Genomic DNA, 21,434 nt, shown 5'->3' with positions numbered 1-21,434 from the left:
TTTCATGGGCACACCATATATGTTATATATCATGCGGTCATAACTGACTGAAAAATCAGCAGATGTTCAACAATATACATTTGAAGTTCATCTTTTGTTCCATAAACCAAACGAATTATCTATTTCGTTTTCCAAATCAATGTAGCAATTCACAAGTAGAAGTCACTAAGTAAAATCTACATTTTCAACAAATATCATCCATTGACCGTTTAGAAATGATTTCTCAACAATGTGCTTGTGCAGAGAAATTAGTTTGTCTCTTACAGTCGTTCTATACTAAGTCATTCCATGCTAAGTTGTGTCAATGGACTATGGAGTGCCACAAATTTCTGACCAAAGGCTATCTTTCTGTGAGGTATATATTTTATATTGTGTTGCGAGCTTTCGTAAAAAATATTCAGATTGCATTTTGATATTTTTATACAGGTACGAAATATGTGCATATTTCTGTACAATCATTGGCCAAACTAAGTGCAAGCTTATTGCATTTCTCACTGCGTACGCAACATTAGCGCAACATGTGCTGAATATACATTTAGGCGTTTATTGTAAGCAACATTTTGTTTGAAGATTGTTCTGTATTAGCATATTCCTAGCGATCTGAGTATGTAAAATCTCTGAAGAATTATGGAGATTTGATAGCTTCAAATCAATATGAACAAAAATCATTCATGATGAATGCAAAGTTTTCCAAAGTTTTTTTTTCTTTTTACACAAATGCATCTCCTCTTCGTTGCAAATTTTTGGGTCAAACTGAAAAATGGGCACATGGTCTTCGGAAATGAAATCGTCTATATTCGATAAGTTATTTATAGGCAGTGTATATCGATACACTGCCTATAATCGCAAGACAGTCCCATGTTTTACGAGATCCCCTATCTACATGGGACTTACTTGCGATTATAGGCAGTGTATCAATATACTTACTAGGACACTTAGATAACGTTTGGGTGCTAAAACGAAGAGTGTACGCTTCCTGGTCTGATGGTATCAAGGAAAAATGGTCTCATATTGCCACGAGGGGAGATCGGTATGTGTTTTTAGTACCAATAGGATTGTCAGGAGAAGATTGGAGTTCCACAACTTTGCTTTATCTCTGTGATTATTCCAAATTTGGTAGATCAACTATTTATCTGAACGATACACCATACCTAATTGTTTTTCCTGCTAGCAATCATGATCTACTTAGAATCGCTACTAGAGTAGTTCATACATTGGCGGATTATTTGGGTTCTGTTATAATATACTATGTAGCAGATGAATCTTGTATAATGAAGCGACTCTACAAAATCGATGAATCTAGCCTGATCGTTGCATACATATAATAATCGGTTTGTATAACCAGTGGTTTACCTAAGAGCCAGCACTGATAGGGCGCCATCATCACAATATTGATTCCTAAATAACATAACGATATACTTTTTGCAAGCAATTCAATTCATATTTTATAAAATCAGAAGCATGCTGGGGTATTTCTGAATAGTTGAAACTTTGCAATAGGTATTTTACTGATTTGTTGTATAGAAACATTATAAAATAACGCTAATCAGATCTGATGAATGAAACTATGTTATCGAGCATATTGCATTTACGAAAGAAGACTATTCATGGGTATCTATATCACTGATAAAAATGTGTTATACTTGTTGCATTCTTGCTCTTTTTACTCACGACATACTCTACAACATTTAGTATGTTGCGCAACGTGTCAAGTGATGCTGGTTTATTTTATTACTTTTTATGCTCATTTCCCACTCCGGTACTCCCTTAAGTTGATAGGGTACCCTACATTTCCAAGAAATTCCAAAACTTAATTCTGAATTCCACTTTAAACTTTGTTGGAAGTTTAAACAGAAAAGTGACTTCACTATCTGGACTCCAGATGACGGCCCTTCAATGCATGGATTGGTACCAGGACGGGTTCACCTCAGAAAATCTTAACGACCTCGGCTGGGATTGAACGCAGACTCATTGGGGTGGAAGTGGCCACATTTGCCACTCAACCATAAGCGCCGTCTTTTTTAAGTTTTGTAGATATTGTTTGAAATTAATAGGATCCTTGATGTTTGAAGAGAAGTTTTCAAGAATTTCGCGGAAATTGTTGAACAAAAATTCTTTTACAAAGCCCTGAATGAAGTCTCGTTAAACAATACCATAAATCCTTTTCGTTTTTTTGTTCAATCTGCAACAAAATATCGCGAGATTGCTTGGAATTTTCGCAGATCAAACTGCCTTACATACTCCACAGAACCAGTAGGTTGACACTTTCACTAGACATTCCATCATTGCGATACATACGGTCTAAGGCGATAATACTTTTGAAATTAGTACAACAGCATTCCGCGAGCAAACCTCGTCATTCGAGCCTGGGACTTACCTGAAAAGAGAAGAGAAATAATACAAATTAAAACTGGTTGTCAAATTAAGAAAATCGTAGGTATCATTTAATCTGCAGGCGGTGCCTCATTCACACGAATCGCAGAGTTCCATGGAATTTGGGTCAAGCAATAATCAGCTCCAATAGAAATCAATCAAATTTTGCAGTTCGTCTACTCCCCTACCAAAAATAAAACCGAACAAGCTGATTCTGTATCTAGCAAACAGACACGATTGAGATGAGAAAAAAAAATCTTCAACGACTTCGAACATCTTCAACCGGTGAACTCCGACGCGAACTTCCAGCGGGGCGGGGCGGTGGTCAAACCCGCAACCGCGTCAACAGTCGACCATTATTTCGTCCAAAATCTATGTTGGTTTGGAAGACGGCAACCGGCAACGACTGATTTCCGGCAGTGACCAGTGTCGAAACCTAGATGAGATCACCGGCGTAGGATTCTAGAAATCATTTTGAAAGGCGAAACGCCCTGTTAATTTGGATCTTTTCAACGTTAACTCTATTTTTTTTTACAACTTCTCGTGAAGTGCCACTCACTCAAACTAGCACCAGCAGCACAGCGAGTACAACCCTGATCTTAGTAGCCGTATAGCGGCGCAGCTATTTAATTAGATCCGTGGGAATCTCGGTCTTAACAACAGCGAACTGTTGGGATATGTGACTACGACGAAGAAGCAGGCGGCTCTCGTATGCCACCGTAATAACTTTTTATGACCATATAATTCCTGCAAGTTTAAAACTATTCTGGTGAGCGCTTTCGCTCGTGGTCTGCGCGAAGAAAGGTTATCCCTCGCCAACCACATCCCCGTCTACCAACGCACTGGCGGTTAGCTCATCTCGCCCGGGGCTCTCTTCTCAGGGTAGGGAAGAACCGACGACAATCATCATTAGCGGTTGTAGTCTATTATCAGGTTTATTGGTCGTGCGAGCTTCCATCGGCCGCGGCGAACTCGATGGAACACGCGCCAATCAAGTTTAGAAACACGCGAAGACAACTAGAAAAAGAAATAGATAGAAAGGAGAAAAATCTTGATTGATTTTCTAGTAGCAGCTGAAACGAACCTGTCAACAGCTTCGAAGTGAGTGGATTTCTGCGCGGGGGGCGACTTTACCTTTCCCATCGGGTGGTTTTCCTGCGTGACCGACGAAGAGATGGCACAGCATTTAATTTAATTGAGACAGTCGTAAAAGCGCTAGGTTATTAATGCTGCGGGAAAGTCTATTGTTCTCGATGATTTAGGAACCGTGGGTTCTGGGAAGTTTGGTATATAATTGATTGAATTCGGAAGAAAATAGGTCAACCGTTGAAATTGACTTGTTACCGTTGTTTCGATTCTTTATTTTTGAGTGATGATTGGGAAGAATTATGACGCAACTAATTTCCGCTGATCATACAATTTACGGCTATAATTAAAAGTTGTCTATTGTTTAGAAATAAACGTTAGTAGAGCTGTATATTCTCACGATTGAGGACTGTTCCTAACGCATATGTTGGCCACACCACCATTATGTAGCAATTACAAAAAAAAAACTTTAGAGTAATAGCAGGATTATCAAGGTCAAAATTAATCAAAATTCATTTGGATATGGATTTTGGAGGTGCAAATCAATAAAATAGAATCCTGCATACGAAATTACGTGGTCAACTCATGAAAAAAAACATTTTACCAACACAAATATTCATTGTCCGTCTCAGAGAAAAAAAAGTATCATGAATATTTTATTTTCAAAATAAAATAAATTTATTAATGGCATCACAGCAAACCAAAGAAAACTTCACTGGTATGTCTGCGACTACAAACTGCTTGTCATACAAATAATTTGTACACAATTTCCAGTCCGCTTCGTAGACAAGTAACGAATTTCAAAAACCAAGTATCGTCACAATAAAACCGAAATGATGCCAAAATGACAATTGTGAAGCCGTGGTTCAAAAGTATGCACTGAAGAATTTTACGATTGTTCGACTGATTTATGGTTTATTTTAAACGTCGCCATAAAACATTGAGAAGCTAGTTGAAATCATGAAGAACGAATTTGGAATAAAATTTAGAAAATTAAAATTTTGGAATTAATTTTCATGGTTGGGAATTTAGAAGCCCCAATTTAATACCAGGAAATTAGAATGCAGAATTAGAAAATCTAAAATTAGCATTAAAAATTACGAAATAATAACTAAGAAGTTAGAATTAAGAACTTTAGAATTTTGAATTTACATTTTAGGTTGTAGATCTGTAAATCCATAGTTTTTCGAATGACTTAAATTTTGTTATTTTTCTGAACCTGTTGAAGTTTTTATCATGTTTATGATTTCTTAGTTAAATTTTAGTTTCTGTTTTTTTTTAATATTCTTAAACTTTATTTGTCATGCATTTGCAGATCTATTTATTTTTTGTCATTTCGGTTGTAGAGGCGCGCCGAAGAAACACGTCAAAACTCATCTGCTACAGCCACCTCTAACAACCAGTCACCGACACTTACAGATAATCCAAAAACAACCAATCAACCATTAATGAAAGAACCACAACAACGACAACCACTTCAAAACCAACAACTAACATCACCTTTGTATTTTGTATTTTGCATTTTGTATTTTGTATTTTGTATTTTGTATTTTGTATTTTGAATTTTGTATTTTGTATTTTGTATTTTGCATTTTGCCTTTTGCCTTTTGCCTTTTGCCTTTTGCCTTTTGCCTTTTGCATTTTGCATTTTGCCTTTTGCCTTTTGCCTTTTGCCTTTTGCCTTTTGCCTTTTGCCTTTTGCCTTTTGCCTTTTGCCTTTTGCCTTTTGCATTTTGCATTTTGCATTTTGCATTTTGCATTTTGCATTTTGCATTTTGCATTTTGCATTTTGCATTTTGCATTTTGCATTTTGCATTTTGCATTTTGCATTTTGCATTTTGCATTTTGCATTTTGCATTTTGCATTTTGCATTTTGCATTTTGCATTTTGCATTTTGCATTTTGCATTTTGCATTTTGCATTTTGCATTTTGCATTTTGCATTTTGCATTTTGCATTTTGCATTTTGCATTTTGCATTTTGCATTTTGCATTTTGCATTTTGCATTTTGCATTTTGCATTTTGCATTTTGCATTTTGCATTTTGCATTTTGCATTTTGCATTTTGCATTTTGCATTTTGCATTTTGCATTTTGCATTTTGCATTTTGCATTTTGCATTTTGCATTTTGCATTTTGCATTTTGCATTTTGCATTTTGCATTTTGCATTTTGCATTTTGCATTTTGCATTTTGCATTTTGCATTTTGCATTTTGCATTTTGCATTTTGCATTTTGCATTTTGCATTTTGCATTTTGCATTTTGCATTTTGCATTTTGCATTTTGCATTTTGCATTTTGCATTTTGCATTTTGCATTTTGCATTTTGCATTTTGCATTTTGCATTTTGCATTTTGCATTTTGCGTTTTGCATTTTGCATTTTGCATTTTGCATTTTGCATTTTGCATTTTGCGTTTTGCGTTTTGCATTTTGCATTTTGCATTTTGCATTTTGCATTTTGCATTTTGCATTTTGCATTTTGCATTTTGCATTTTGCATTTTGCATTTTGCATTTTGCATTTTGCATTTTGCATTTTGCATTTTGCATTTTGCATTTTGCATTTTGCATTTTGCATTTTGCATTTTGCATTTTGCATTTTGCATTTTGCATTTTGCGTTTTGCATTTTGTGTTTTGCATTTTGCATTGTGCATTTTGAATTTTGCATTTTGCATTTTGTGTTTTGCATTTTGCATTGTGCATTTTGTATTTTGTATTTTGTATTTTGTATTTTGCATTTTGCGTTTTGCATTTTGCATTTTGCATTTTGCATTTTGCATTTTGCATTTTGCATTTTGCATTTTGCATTTTGCATTTTGCATTTTGCATTTTGCATTTTGCATTTTGCATTTTGCATTTTGCATTTTGCATTTTGCATTTTGCATTTTGCATTTTGCATTTTGCATTTTGCATTTTGCATTTTGCATTTTGCATTTTGCATTTTGCATTTTGCATTTTGCATTTTGCATTTTGCATTTTGCATTTTGCATTTTGCATTTTGCATTTTGCATTTTGCATTTTGCATTTTGCATTTTGCATTTTGCATTTTGCATTTTGCATTTTGCATTTTGCATTTTGCATTTTGCATTTTGCATTTTGCATTTTGCATTTTGCATTTTGCATTTTGCATTTTGCATTTTGCATTTTGCATTTTGCATTTTGCATTTTGCATTTTGCATTTTGCATTTTGCATTTTGCATTTTGCATTTTGCATTTTGCATTTTGCATTTTGCATTTTGCATTTTGCATTTTGCATTTTGCATTTTGCATTTTGCATTTTGCATTTTGCATTTTGCATTTTGCATTTTGCATTTTGCATTTTGCATTTTGCATTTTGCATTTTGCATTTTGCATTTTGCATTTTGCATTTTGCATTTTGCATTTTGCATTTTGCATTTTGCATTTTGCATTTTGCATTTTGCATTTTGCATTTTGCATTTTGCATTTTGCATTTTGCATTTTGCATTTTGCATTTTGCATTCATTTTGCATTTTGCATTTTGCATTTTGCATTTTGCATTTTGCATTTTGCATTTTGTATTTTGTATTTTGTATTTTGTATTTTGTATTTTGTATTTTGTATTTTGTATTTTGTATTTGTATTTTGTATTTTGTATTTTGCATTTTGTATTTTGTATTTTGTATTTTGTATTTTGTATTTTGTATTTTGTATTTTGTATTTTGTATTTTGTATTTTGTATTTTGTATCTTGTATTTTGTATTTTGTATTTTGTATTTTGTATTTTGTATTTTGTATTTTGTATTTTGTATTTTGCATTTTGCATTTTGCATTTTGTATTTTGTATTTTGTATTTTGTATTTTGTATTTTATATTTTGTTTTTTTTGTATTTATTGTTCTTTTAGTTTTTTTCGCATTTTGTGCTTTATACATTTTGTGTTTAGCATTTTGCAGTTTGCATGTTGTATTTTATATTTTGCAGTTCATATTTCGTATTTTGTATTATGTATTTTGTGTTTTGCTTTTGAATTTTCGATTTCCTGTTTTCAACTTGCATCTTTCTTCTGTTTCCATTGTCTATCTTCTGTTTGTTTTGGCTTCCTGACGTATTTTTTTCCGTACTCTGTATTTTTTTTGCTTTCTGTCGTGTGTCTTCTGTTTTGTTTTCCGTTTTTCTGTTTTTGTTTTATGTTTTCCGTACTCTGTATTTTTGGCTTTCTGTGTTGTCTCTTATTTTGTTCTCCGTTTTCTATTTTTCTGTTTTCCGTTTTGTTTTTCCCGTTTTTTGTTTTCTGTTTTGTATTTCATGTTTTCTTTTTTTTTGTTATCTGTTTTGCGTTTTCTGTTTTCCTATTTGTTTTCTTGTTTCTGTTTTTGTTTTATATTGTCGGTTTTGTTTTCTTTTTCTTCTTTACAGTTTTCAGTGTTTTACTTTCCAGTTTTCCATTTTTTTAGCTTTCTAGTTTTAATTGTTGATTTTTGATTTGTGGTCATATATGATATATGATTTTTTTATTCCATTATTCACTTTATCACTTCACATTTCTTCTTTATCAATTTTCATTTACCTGGATTTTGAATTCCGAAGTTTTTATTTTTCTTCAATCTTCATTTAATTTTTTTTCGTTTTCCATTGTCATTTGGAATTTTCAATTATCATTTCTTAGCTCTCAATTCTCAGTTGCAAATTTTTATTGTACAATTTTTAATTTTTAATTTTTACATCTGTTTTCATTTACAATTTTTCAGATATTTCATGATCTTCAAATTTCAATTTAGTGTGAAATTTTGAATTTTCAATTCTCGACTTTTTATTTTTAAATGTTAGATATTAAATTTTGGATTTGAAATCCAATATTTTTGATTTTCAATTTTCAGTTATCAATCTGAATTTTGAAATCTTTAAATTTTAATTTACGATCATGAATTTTTAATTTTTACCTTTTAATTGTCATGTTTCCATTATGGATTTTCAACTTTCTATTTTTTATTTTCGATCTGCTATTTTCAGTTTTCAATTTTGAATATTCAAGAAAAATTTAAAATATTAAATTATCAATTACCTAAAATTTAAATTTGATTTTTGTGTTTCGAAATCATCTCATCAGTAACCAGTACCAACTGTGTGCCTAGTTAGATAATGAATCTAACTGGTTCCCAAATTCGCACTAGTTAGACACCAAAAATCCGAACAGTTCACATGGCACATGAGAACGCAACTGGCTTGTCGTGGGAAGCAAATACAGAGGATCTGGTTTGCTGATGAGAAAGCGAAAATGAACTCTTGTCTTTTGGCTAGAGAGCCAAACGCCTAGCACTATGCAATTTCAATTTCCAAAGGGAAAATTTGATTAAACCAATTTGCGCATTAAGGGCACAAGACCTAACTTAAATTAAGTTTGATTTAGTGTTACTTTGGGTACTAGCGTCTAACTAGACACCTAGTTGGTGTTAGTTACTGACGAGATGATTTCGAAACACAAAAATTAAACTTAATTTAAGTTAGGCCTTAAGCCCTTAATTCGCAAATTGGTTTAATCCATTTTTCCCATTTGAGAATTAAAATTGCATTTGCAACTGTAATTTCCAAGTTCTATAATCAGTTTTCTAAATCAATTTTGAATTTAAATTTCTCCACTTTTTTAATTTTCTATGTTATATAAAATTTAGATTTTCGAATCTCACATTTTTAATTTACGATTTTCAGTTCTAAATTTTCAATTATGAATATTTAAATTTTAAGTTTTACGTTTTAATATCAGATACTGATGAGACTAAATCGAAACACAATCTACGAGTAGCCGCAAGTACGAAGATTTGAAACGAGAATTTCTTTACAACCAGTTGGCAACAAAAACTCGCACATTTTTGTTGCAAATTAGTTATGAAGTAGTTTCCGGAACTAAAATTGCTGCTGTGGTTGTGCACTTTCTATGCAAGAGCGGTTCTAGCATTATCGCATTGCCTGGTTAGAAACTTACAAATTGTCTACAATTCTATCGTTAAAAATCTACAGTACCTGTCCCCGGAGTTCAACTTAACAAGCAAAGAAGAATGTCGAAATTCTTTTCTCGGCAATTTCCACTGTCAACAATATAAATTAAATAAAAAAAAATCTTCACGAAAAGTAGATATTGCATCAGCGGAAATACCGCGAAAGCAACAACAAGAAACAACAACAAACCATGGTAACAAAAGGACCATTCACAGCCGACCGAAGAATGCTGCTGGGATGATTCGCAAAACCACGAGGACCCATAAAAAGCAGCTAAAAACCACTTGAATAAACAATTTCAACTTTTTCGCATGCAGAGCATGTGAGCTCCATAAAGTAGGAATTTTTGTTTTGTTTTGAGCAGTCGAAAAGAGTTCAGTTTTGCAACGCTAACAATTTGCAAACTACCGGCGCGCACTGCTGGGGGACTCAAGGAGTGCAAGAACCTCGAACTGGACGAGTCGGGCATAAATTAAACCACAACTAACTGTCGACTCTGGCAGACCAGGTCATGAACGACGTGTGAGCCGCCCCCTCCCCTTCCATTACAGCGCCTATGGTCAGATGCCGCAGCGAACCGTTGCATCATTTTCGAGGCACTCGAAAAGATCACCCCAAACTGGGACAAGATTACGCAATAGTGTGCTATTGATTTCCGATCGTTCGGTTTGAGGACCTTAAGAGTTGAAGAACTGGCATCCGGATCAATTCGTAAGCGGCTGTGTGACTAATTCCTGAAACTCGGTTGAATTAGTCTAAGAACATCCGTTGCTGAAAACTGTTACTTTTACGTCATTAACCGTCAACGATTCAAAGTTGAATTCTTCAACTCTTTCATTGAGGTCACGCTATTCATAACTCTGCATGACAACTCATTTTTCGTTACGCGCGGGAACAGTTTTTCACACCCATAGAAACCGCGAACAAAGCCATCTCCACCCCATTTTTAGTCGCAGACCTCTTGCATCTCTTGTCTATTTTGCAAGGTCCCATTATCGAAATTGGGTCATTCCCAAGATAATAAATTTAAGTGACTGTTCAGTTTTGTCTGCCAACACCGCCCCCGTCCCCTCTTTTGTTACACAGTTTCCGCGTAGTTACGCAGTTTGGGAAGGTCGTACGAAGCACACACCTTGTGATGATTGAAGATAGTTGGGCCCAAGGAACCGGAAAGCAATTCTAACGGATTTACCCAACCAGAGCGAACAGTGTTGTCGTAAAGTGAGCAGAGTAGCCGCCTTCTACAACTTCCCGATCGCTTTGTTTCTTATCTACGACCGATCACTGAATCGCTTCGGTACGAATAAACGTGCAAACTGCAGAAAAACGAGAACTATCATAATTATAATTTGAACCTGCGAAAATGTCGGGCAGAGTAACATCTTGAGTTGAAGAAAGAACAGGCAAGTTGCTCTACCGAGAAAAGCCACAGCTCAGTAAACAGCGCTCGTTTTGCTTACAGATTCTTTATTCCCCCCGCTGTTGGAATGAAAGAGTTCGAGAATAAAAATCATCGTTTAAATTCGGGAGGTGGCTTCCATTCTTCCTTTTCCTCTCCACCTCTCTCCCGTGGACCCTGACCTGATAATAATCAAAAACGACTTGCTTCCTACGTGTGCTAGGGTAGAGGATAGACTTATTTTTAGCGAGTTTAGCCGAAGCGGAATCAACAAGCACAGCGATGTCAGAGAGGGTATGTCAGAATTAAGTAACCGCGCGAACAAAGCTGGAAATGAGTTCATTCCATGCTTTGCTGGTAGCGCTGTGTGTTTGTATCGGTACTACGGATCATAAAAATGTCGTTGAACTGTTGTTCGACAGCGGCGGTTATGGTTCGTTTCCATGTCCCAGTGACAAATTACGATCTGATCGATTTACGAGTTTTTTTTAAATTCCAAATTAAGCAATTTGAATGATTGATTGGAGTCGTTGAAATTTTCTTGTTCATGAGTAAATATTAGGTAATATATTCCCTTAATTATCACATAATTTATAATATTTTGATTATAGATATAGATTGAGAAATTTGTTCCGCATACGAGGTTGGAGACATACGCTCAATCAAACTTCCGACACATCCCGGGTAGGAAATTATCATCGTTCCTTTACCCAAATTTTCCGATCTGGCAAGCGATTGAAGGATGCAGTAAAATAATCGGTACCTTCATTACATCGCATCCTGTATGTCAGGTACAAACAATATTAAAAAAATTCTCTTCATTTTCTCTAGAGGCTGCCTATAAAAGAACTTTGCAGCTATTTGAAATACTTCTAAAATAATATAACTTGGTTGAAAGAGTATTTGCGAGTACGAAAAATACCTATACTTCTTGACGCAATGAAAAGATGAATAGAGATTTTCTAAAATGGAAATTACTATACTAATTGAGAAGAACCAAATTTTTTTTCAAATGGTCTAATGAGAAGATAGCGGTTGTTCAGCATTTTTCCGCCTACGCGTTTCCGTTAGAAACGGGGTCCACGGCCAGAAATAGATCTCCGGTAATTTTGGACCTAGTGTGTAAGTATGTATGAAGTATAAAGCCTCCATCAGTTCAAGGCATTACCAGTGGACGCGGGTAGAATTACAGTAGACTGAAATTGCTTATCAGAAAACTTACATATTATTGCTGTTACTGAAGGGCCAAAATAGGGTTGAGTGGACCCGTAAACAAAGACGTTTACGCGCATTCCGCGGAGAACAGAGAATCTCCTGCCAACAATAACATCTGGCCACATAATAAATAATTTCGCATACCTGCTAAAACATGCCTGATTGTTTGTTTATTAGAAACATGCGTCTCACTAATTTGAGACCCTCAAGAAGTTATTTTAAAAAAAATGATTTTCAGGGATGTATCATGGAAAGCTTCACAAATGTCTACGAAAACGAAAATATAGACACACAGTTTCTTCAGAAAAGTTGTTTCTTATTATATTCCCTACAACTTTGCTGAAGTTTTATTTTATTTCCGTAAATGACCAAGAAAAAAGTTGCAAGCTTTGCGAGATTAATCGCCAAACTAATGCTTCTATAAGATGGGAAATATTTTATAAACAAACTTTGCTGAATACACTTTAGCTAAAAAATCGGTTTATCGGTTTATATGGTTTAGACTTGTCCGATTGGTTATGTAACTAAGAATCGAAAAAATGGAGGGCAGATGTCATTTTGTTACGTGACGCTTTAATAAGTGTGTTGCATCCTACAAAAAAGTGAAAGTAAATTTGATGAGGACAACAAGCTAAAACATATACAAATTCGGATTCTCATAGTCCCGCGTTAACTCGGAGCAGAAATTAATAGCCATCATTAAAATAAATAAAAAGAAAAAATGAAAAAATAGGGATTAAAAATAAATAATGAATAAGAAAACAAGAAACGAGAAAAAAGAAACAAGATATAAGAAAAAAGTGATGTAAAAAGAAATAAGAAACAAGAGATAAAGGATAATAAAATAATAAGAAATGCATTAAAAACTTTGATATAAGGTGTAAAATATGATATAAAAAAATAAAATTAAATAAATATATTTATTTTTATAATAAATAAAAATGAATTATAAAGAAATAAAAGATGCAAAATAAGGAACCATAAATAGGAAATAATAAATTATACATAAGTAACAAGATCTAGAAACAAGAAATCAGCCGTAAGAAATTAGAAATATGATATATGAACTAAGAACTAAAAGCTAAGACCTTAAGAAATTTAGAAATTAGGAAACTAAGAAATGAAGATGTTAAGAAATTAGGGCATTAAGGAATTAAGAAATAAAAAAAGAAGGTTGCAAATTAAGAAATTCAGAAATTTAGAAAATAAGATATAAGGAAACTAAGAAATTAGGAAATTAAGAAATTGGGAAATTAAGAACTTAACAAATTAAGAAATAAGGAAATTATGAAAATTGAATAATAAGAAAAAATAGAAATCAAGGAATAAAGAAATCAAGAATGTAAGAAATTGTGAAATTAAAAAATTACGAAACTAAGAAATTGACAAATTAAGAAATTAAGGAATTAAGAAGGAATTAAGAATTTAAAAAAGAAATTTGGAAATTAAGAAATTCAGAAATCAATAAATTAATAAATTTAGAAATTAAGAAATTAGGAAACGAAGAAATTAGGAATTAAGAAATTAAGAAATTACTAAGAAATTATGAAAATGAAAAATTGGAAATTAAGAAATTGAGAAATTAGGAAATTGGGAAATTAAGAAATTACGAATTTAAGAAATTAAGGAATTGACAAATTAAGAAAAAAAGAAATTAAGAGATTGAGAAAATAAGATATAAATTAAGAAATCAATAAATTAAGAAAAATAAAATTTCAGAAAAATAAGAAATTAGGAAATTAAGAAGGTAATGAATTAATTTAAGAATTAAAAAAGTAAGAAATTTAGAAATTAGGAAATTAAGAAATTTAGGAATTAGGAAATTAAGATATTAGGAAATTAAAAAATCACGATGTTAGGTAATTAGAAAATCAAGAAATTATGAATTTAGAAAATTAGGAAATCGGAAAATTAGGAAATAAGAAAACTAAGAAATTAAAAAATAAAGAAAGTAAGCAATTATGAAATTAAGAAATAATGAGTATTAAAAAATAGGAAATTAAGAGACTAAGAAATTAAGGAAATTGAAATACTGAGAAAAAAATAAATCAAGGTATTAATGAATTAAGATATTAAGAAATTAACAAAATGATAAACTAATAAATTAAGGAATTTAAGAAATAAAGAAAAAAGAAAAGGAAGAAATAAAAAATAAAGATTTAAAAAAAAAGGAAATAACGAAGCAACGAAATATATGAATAAAGAAATAAATAAATATATAAGAAGTAAAGAAATGAAAAAATAAAGAAATTAAAACATTAAGAAATCAAAAAATTTAAAAATTAAGAAATCAATTAAAAAATTAAGAAATTAAGAAGTTAAGAAATTAATAAATCAAGAAGTTTAGAAATTTGGAAGCTTAGAAAATTGAAAATCTGGAAATTCAAAGATTCAGGAATGTAGAAAGTAAGAAAGTAAGAAACAAAGAAATTAAGGAAATTAAGAAATCAAGAAATTAAGAAATCAGAAAATTTTTGAATAAAGAAATTAAAAAATCAGGAATTTAGAACTTAATATAATAGGAAATAAGGAATTAAAAAATTAAGACAATAAGAAATTAGGAAAATAGGAAATTAATAAATCAAGAAACTAGAAAATCATGAAATGAAAAAATTGAGAAATTAAGAGTTAAGAAATGAATGAATTAAGAAATTAGGAAGTTTAAAAAATAGGAAATTAGGTAATTAAAAATTAAGAAATAATAAGTAGTGAATAAAAAATAAGAAATAAATTCGAAATAAAAATGCGAAATAAGAAATAATAACTAAAAATAGTAAATCAGAACTGAAAAATAAAAAAATTAAAAATGAAGATTAATTATACAAAATAAGGAAAAAGGAATAAAAATACTTATCTTTGCATTGCCTATATTTTTGTTGAAGGAATTTAGTTGCTATCTCTTTTCATTTGAAAAAATATGAACAATACTAGTAGAAAAACATAGCATTTTCAAAATTTTATTAATTTAAAAAAAAATGTAAATGTCGTCGTATTGGTCGGATGACCACATATGCACTATCTAGGAAAAAAGGCACAACTTTGGGTGTTATAATAATCGAGGCAAAACAATCCTCAATTGCACCCACTCTCCCATGATCTGATTAGCACTCGGCGCCCGTTGCCTGAAACCTTCATCGGTGAATATCTAAGCCAGCTTCGCGAAGCACGATTAACGTCGGACTAGATATTTAACCTGTGATAAATACCGAAAATGTCAACTTGCGGACTTAGCAACTGTTTATCGATTTCAAGGCTGCGTACAACTCAGTGAAACGAAATGAACTGTGACAGGGCTTCCTGAGCAAATTCTCATGGGCTTAAACACCTTAAAAAGACCATGAATATGGTCCGTTAGAAATTTTACAACTATCAAAATACCATAAAATGGTCTCAATAACCCAAAGATACACCAAAATATGGTTTTTACACGGAATCTAACGGACCATGGCGATGGTCTTTTTTATAATTGGGCTGAATCTGGACCATGTACATGGGGGTATAATGGGCTCATCGTTTGCTCGGGTCCGGTTTCCGGCAAAACTGTTTCAACTAATTCATATGATGCTGGACGGGTCAAAATCAAGCCTCAAAATAGTCGGAGAAACATTCAACTCATTTGTGACGTTAGATGGATTGAAGAAAGGGGCGATGCACTTTTTAATCTATTGATCAACATAGCGCTCGGAGGTGCGATGCGAATATCTGATATGTTTATCGGCCGACATTGACATCATTGGCGTTGATCGCAGAGCAGCGGAAGAGGCATTTGTGTCTGTTAACATGGAAGCTGCGAGAATCGAACAGACTTGAAACTCTGACAAGATAAAGCACAAAATAGCTGATAGAGAGCGAGGCAACCCGAACGATGTTCGTTTCGAGGAGGAAATCGATAGGGTAAGGTACGAGATTGTCGACAACTTCATATATATACTGGTGACATGTGATCACGATGTTAACCGCAAAAAAGGGTGTTACGGCTACTTAAGTCCCGTAGCGTAGAAGCGCGTAAGAAAAACTTATTCCAACAAATTACTGATATTTTTGTTGCTTCGAGCGGCCATGCGGAATGGACGTTGAAGGAAGCAGACTATCGAGTGCTCGGCATGATTGAGAGAAGAATTCTGCGTTCAATACTCGGCGGCACAGTAGAAAATGGTGAATGGTGCAGACGCATTAACCACGAGCTGATACAGTATCAACAATACAAACAAGGTGCCATCGGAGGACCGATAGAACACGTGCAGTGGTCTGGGCATGTAGCGCGAATGTCGGAAAAGAGCAAAGCTAAAGTTATGTTCAGCAGAGAACATGGAACCACCCATCCCTAGCTAAGCCCCTGTTAAAATTCCAGAAACCTATTCAAAGTGATTGCATCCCTTTCTATATGGAGAAGGCAATAAAAGGATCAAGGAATGTTATGTGTAACCGCACTCATAACTCCGGAACCAGAGCTTCGATTCAAATGAAATTCGATAGCAGTTAACAAGGATGCTTTAACATTCATTTAAAACTAAGCTTATGAAAATCGAGACGGCCATCCCGGAGCAACAGATGTGTATCTAATCCGCGAAGCTTCCAATTCTATCGTAGGAGGCCAAAGTAGTCAAGGAGGATTTAATTGGGCTTCAGTGAGCTAGAATCACAAATCCCTGATCTGGCAGGTAATTTACAGACGTGGTAATTTTAGCACTAACTGCACCACTTCTGGACCAATGAACTTTGAAATGTACAACAAAGAGTGTCTGTGGAAGCGATTCTTGTCATTGTCTTGTCGCGCGTGGAGACCTTCTTTCACGGCGGGGAGACATTTGCTACTCGTAAACTGCGACATGGGGATCAATAATTTCTTCCCTGTCTTTCACTTTAAGGTCATCGTCGTTAAAACTGTCTTGGTGTTGGCGATCAGATGTTCTTCACTGCTTCTTGCACTTACCAGTGTAAATCCGTCGTCATTGTTATTGGGTCTTCACAAATGTTGCTTACAGTTGGATTTGGAGTGCTGGATGCTGTTTTTACGGTTGTCATTGTGGACTGAACAGCTGCCACAAAAGTATAAGTTAGCCCCCTCATACGACCGTAACGTAGTTTGTTAATTGGTAGCTCGGTGAGTTTTGAGTTTTATAATCAAGTAGGATGAAATAGGTCTTTCGACCCGCATGCTCACTACAAGAACACCGTTAGGAATATCTGGGAAGAAATTTCTCCACGTGTCAAGTGTACTGGATTCTACTCCTCCATAGTGCAACATGTATACTAGAGTGACAGGAAAAAAATGACCCCTATCGGCCCACCCCTGAGTCGATTCCTAGTCCCATCAGGAGTACTTGCACCAAATTTGAAGCAAATCGGACAAGTCTAGCTACCGGACCAACGTTCCTGAAGTTTGTATGGGATTTTTCGACAATTTACATGGAGAAAACCCACTTGCTCGCATTTTTGCCGCTAGGTGACACTGTATGCATCATATTATCACTGTAAGTGAAAAAAAGAAAGATAATTTAATTGTCTACAACTTTGCCGAATACTGCTAGTGAATTCGGCTTCGTTAAAAGAAGTTATTAAACTTTTGTGGTGTCTGATGTCTGAGTCAGTTTTGCATGGGGCCTAGCAGTGCATAGTTGTGAAGTAGTACTCGATTCGCACGAACTAAAAATTTTTGTGAAATAACCGTAAGATTTAGCTCAATAGTATGTTCAGAAGAATTGTAGTAAATAATGCGAGTCATGTTTCGGTTAGAACATTGTAGTTCCACATTTTACTGCATAGAGGGCGCCAACACTAACTTTTTAACGAAGAGAGATAGAAATTAGGTGTCTTCTACAAAGTTGTAGAACAGACATTTTGCAATAATTCTTCCGAACATTTTGATATTCTATCTCTCTTCTATGAAAAGTTAGTGTTGGCGCCCTCTATGCGGTCATAGTTGGAACTAAAATTTTTCAACCAAAACATAACTCGTATTATGTGCTATATTTCTTCTGAACATACTATTGAGCTAAACCTAACGATTATTTCACAAAAATGTATTGTTCGTGTGCATCGAGTACTGATACACAACCATGCACTGCTAGGCCCCATGCAACACTGACTCAGACATCACTTTGTTACAACTTTAATAACTTTTTTTAACAAAGCCGGATTCACTAGCAGTCTTCGACAAAGTAGTAGCCAATTAAATTATCTTTATTTTTATTTACAGTGATAATACGATGCATACAGTGTCACCTAGCGGCAAAAATGCGCGTTAGTGGGTTTTCTCCTTGTAAATTGTCGAAAAATCCCATGCAAACTTCAGGCACGTTGGTCCGGTAGCTAGACTTGTCCGATTTGCTTCAAATTTGGTGCAAGTACTTCTGGTGGGACTAGGAATCGAATCAGGGGTGGGCCGATTGAGTTTTCAAAAAATCGTTACTTTTCTGGGCAGTCTAATGTATACTGTAATTAGCTCAGGAGGGGTACGCGGTGATAGGTCATGCAGCCCTGCCTCTATATAGTCATTTTCTATATACACGGGAATCTCACTTTTAACTTGCTTTGTCCTGTAAAATGAAACGTTAGGCTTGGACTAGCATCTTGAATGATATCAATACTGCATTGCGGATATGGCGATTTCCTTAAGGTCCATTTTCACCTTCAGAAGTTGTTTCACTTTATGAAAACTCGTTATTTTTTAACAAAATTTAAAATTGATGAGCCCTGTGTTGGGTTGCAGCACTTTTTCCGTCTATTTTACTTATGATAGGTAACTTAAGCTCAAGAATATATTATTGTTGATAGCCCAGCGTGGTAAAGAGCTATCGGCTTTAATAGTAGGGTTCATTATTTCTACGGGAATGAACAATTCAGGCTGTTTACTATTTTCCTCACTCTTTCTTTCATCTTCCTTTCCCTTCCCATCAAGAAAGTGATGAGACGACATGACACAGCACAAATATTCTGAATGCTTTACTTTCCAACGAAGAGAGATAGAAATTAGGTGTCTTCTACAAAGTTATAAAACAGACATTTTACTGCAATACTTTGGAACACATGTCTTCTTTCAAATGTTAGTAATGGCACCCTCTATTCGATGAAATGTGGAACTAAAATTTAGAAGCCACATTATGTACAAAAATTTGCCAAACCCAACCATTTATTAGCAAAAAAATAAAATTTGTGGGATTCGGCTAGTGATTCACTATCTTAAGCCATGCAAAATTGACTCACACATAACTTCGATAAAAGTTTGATAACTTCTCCCAACTATGAGCAATTGGCTTGAAGCCTTCGACAAAGTTGTAGGTAATAAAATTATCCATCTTATTTTCACTTGCAGTGGTAATCTGATGGATATAGTGGCACTTAGCGGTGAAAATGCGAGCATTTAGGTGTTCTCCACGTAAAAGTCGAAAAACTTCAAGAACCTTGGTCCAGTAGCTCGACATGTGCGATTTGGTTCAAATTTTAAGCACACTTCAGGTGGAATCAGGACGCCTTAGAGGTGGGCCGATTGGGGTATTAAAAAAAATTTTTTTTGTGTGCGCGCAATTAAGAACAAAAAAGTAAAACTATCCTGCAATACCTCCAATATCACAATCCTGCAATTAGAGCTGTTAGGATTACCTGCGCGAATATATAGTTGGTTTCAGTCCTTTTTCACTCATCGCTCCACCTTCGTTAAAATAAGCACATTAAGCACACCTACCGGTATCCCGCAAGGCGGTCACCTTGGTCCGCCTATTTTTAATTTATCTATCCAGTCGTTTCATATCTGGAAAATACGAACAATGAATAAGAGTCTTATTGTTGTAGTACTCCAAAAACACAACTGTTCCCTTTGAGATTGGTGCACCCTTACTGAAATAGAAGTCCGCATTAATAAATACAAAGTGTTAAGCTCCAGAACCAGAAGCTCTACAGAATCTTGTTCCGGTTTTAGGTTGTTAAGGTTAAATAAACAACAACAAAATAAACTGATTAAATCACTAATTTTTGGTAAATACTTTTATATCTCACGTTATGTTTGTAAAAACAAATGATTTCAATAACTGGTGTCGTGATCAATAGCTAATTACTAGGTAGATAACTATTCCACACTTGACTAAGTCAAAACTGACTAGCTTTCATATTCTTTTGCGTCTTATAAAAACAATCGCAAATTCGCGCACAAACAACTGAATAATTCCCTTCTCACGATTCTGTGTTTGCCCGGTATCGAGTCACCGTAAAACCGCAACTTGTGCTCAATCCTACGGTTACTCGACTTGAGTCATGCTAAAATACACGCACACTCACTCACCCAGCAGAGGGAAGAAACCTCAACACTGGGAGCGGGGGTGGGGAATACTTTATTACAGCCTAGTTGCGTATCGTGTATCGGCTGCCACTTTGATCGATAATTGCTATCGCAACAAAGTTCCCAATCATTCCCAACCCCCTGCGCCTTCGGATATCTCTTGCGGAAGGAACCTACGTCTGCAGAAAAAGAAAAGAAACATTTTGCGTAGGGCAATTCGCCAAAGCCTACAAGAACCTTCTGGGCTTCACCGTTTACGCTTACAGATCTCTCCCAGCGGGTAGCCTGAAATTAACTCTTGCGTGCGAGATTTATTTCCCACTTACCCCGGTACCACCCATTCGTACATCCTTTAATAGGATTTCTATCCGTTTGATATCGATCATGACCGAGGCAAGAGGTCTCGAGGAGAGTTAATTAACGCTAAAAATGTATAGCGGCTGCGGAAAAAAAAGAGCCGACTGAGCAAGATATGATAATCGCAAAACGGTCAACGGCTGCGGCGAATCGAAACCAGTTTTGGGGTTCATACCACAAGCTAAGCTAGAGAACGGGGAACGAAGATCGTCGTCCCTCGACAGTCATTGAACTTTCGGTCGTAAAGTCTGATAAGAACACCGTTTTGGAATCGCAGTGTCTCTCTTCGGATTTAATCCGCCATCTCAGGTGTGCTACAACGAGCCTCGCTGGGCCAATGACCGATTACAATGAGACTCTTCCGTACCCGAGTTTAGTTTCAGCGAGAAGAATTCCCGCCAGTTTCACTCGAATGACCGCGCGGAATAATTGAAAAAATGCATCATCACTGTGTCACCACCGCCGCCCCGCTCGCGCGCAATGTCTTCCAGCCGCCAACCCTCCTTTTATTGCTAGCAGAGCTTGCAATTTTGCCAGGGCTCTGTGCGATTATGCAACAACAAAACACAAAACTGCCGGCAGAACCTGCCCTCCGCGCTCATCGCATCTCATCGCCGCATAGCTGCGTGTGGTTCCCTCGCAGCTCTACCGTGTGCTCCGTGTTCAAGCTGTTGCGCAGAGCTCCAGAAGACAGTTATTATGCAGTTCGCTTTTGTCCCTCCCGGCTCGGCTCACGGATGACGGCAAAGGGATTTGTTCGGAGAGTTCGCCGAGGAGTCG

General features: G+C 35.0%; 1 long non-coding RNA gene across 2 annotated transcripts; it reads right to left on the bottom strand.

Annotated features, from left to right (window-relative positions):
* Positions 1–835: 835 nt before the first annotated feature.
* LOC131679565 (uncharacterized) lies at positions 836–20,857 on the bottom strand. 2 transcript variants are annotated; one of them, XR_009303841.1, is made up of 3 exons: positions 19,831–20,857; positions 19,625–19,772; positions 836–2,377 (listed from the first exon to the last, which is right to left on the bottom strand). It is a non-coding gene; the product is annotated as an uncharacterized LOC131679565 (long non-coding RNA). The 2 variants fall into 2 exon arrangements; XR_009303843.1 differs by having other exon boundaries at positions 836–2,301.
* Positions 20,858–21,434: the final 577 nt, after the last annotated feature.

The sequence above is a fragment of the Topomyia yanbarensis genome, chromosome 1 (genome assembly GCF_030247195.1).
Source record: "Topomyia yanbarensis strain Yona2022 chromosome 1, ASM3024719v1, whole genome shotgun sequence".
NCBI classification, from domain to species: domain Eukaryota; kingdom Metazoa; phylum Arthropoda; class Insecta; order Diptera; family Culicidae; genus Topomyia; species Topomyia yanbarensis.
The sequence above is the reverse complement of the archived record's forward strand: the minus strand, read 5'-3'. Positions and strand labels throughout refer to the sequence as shown.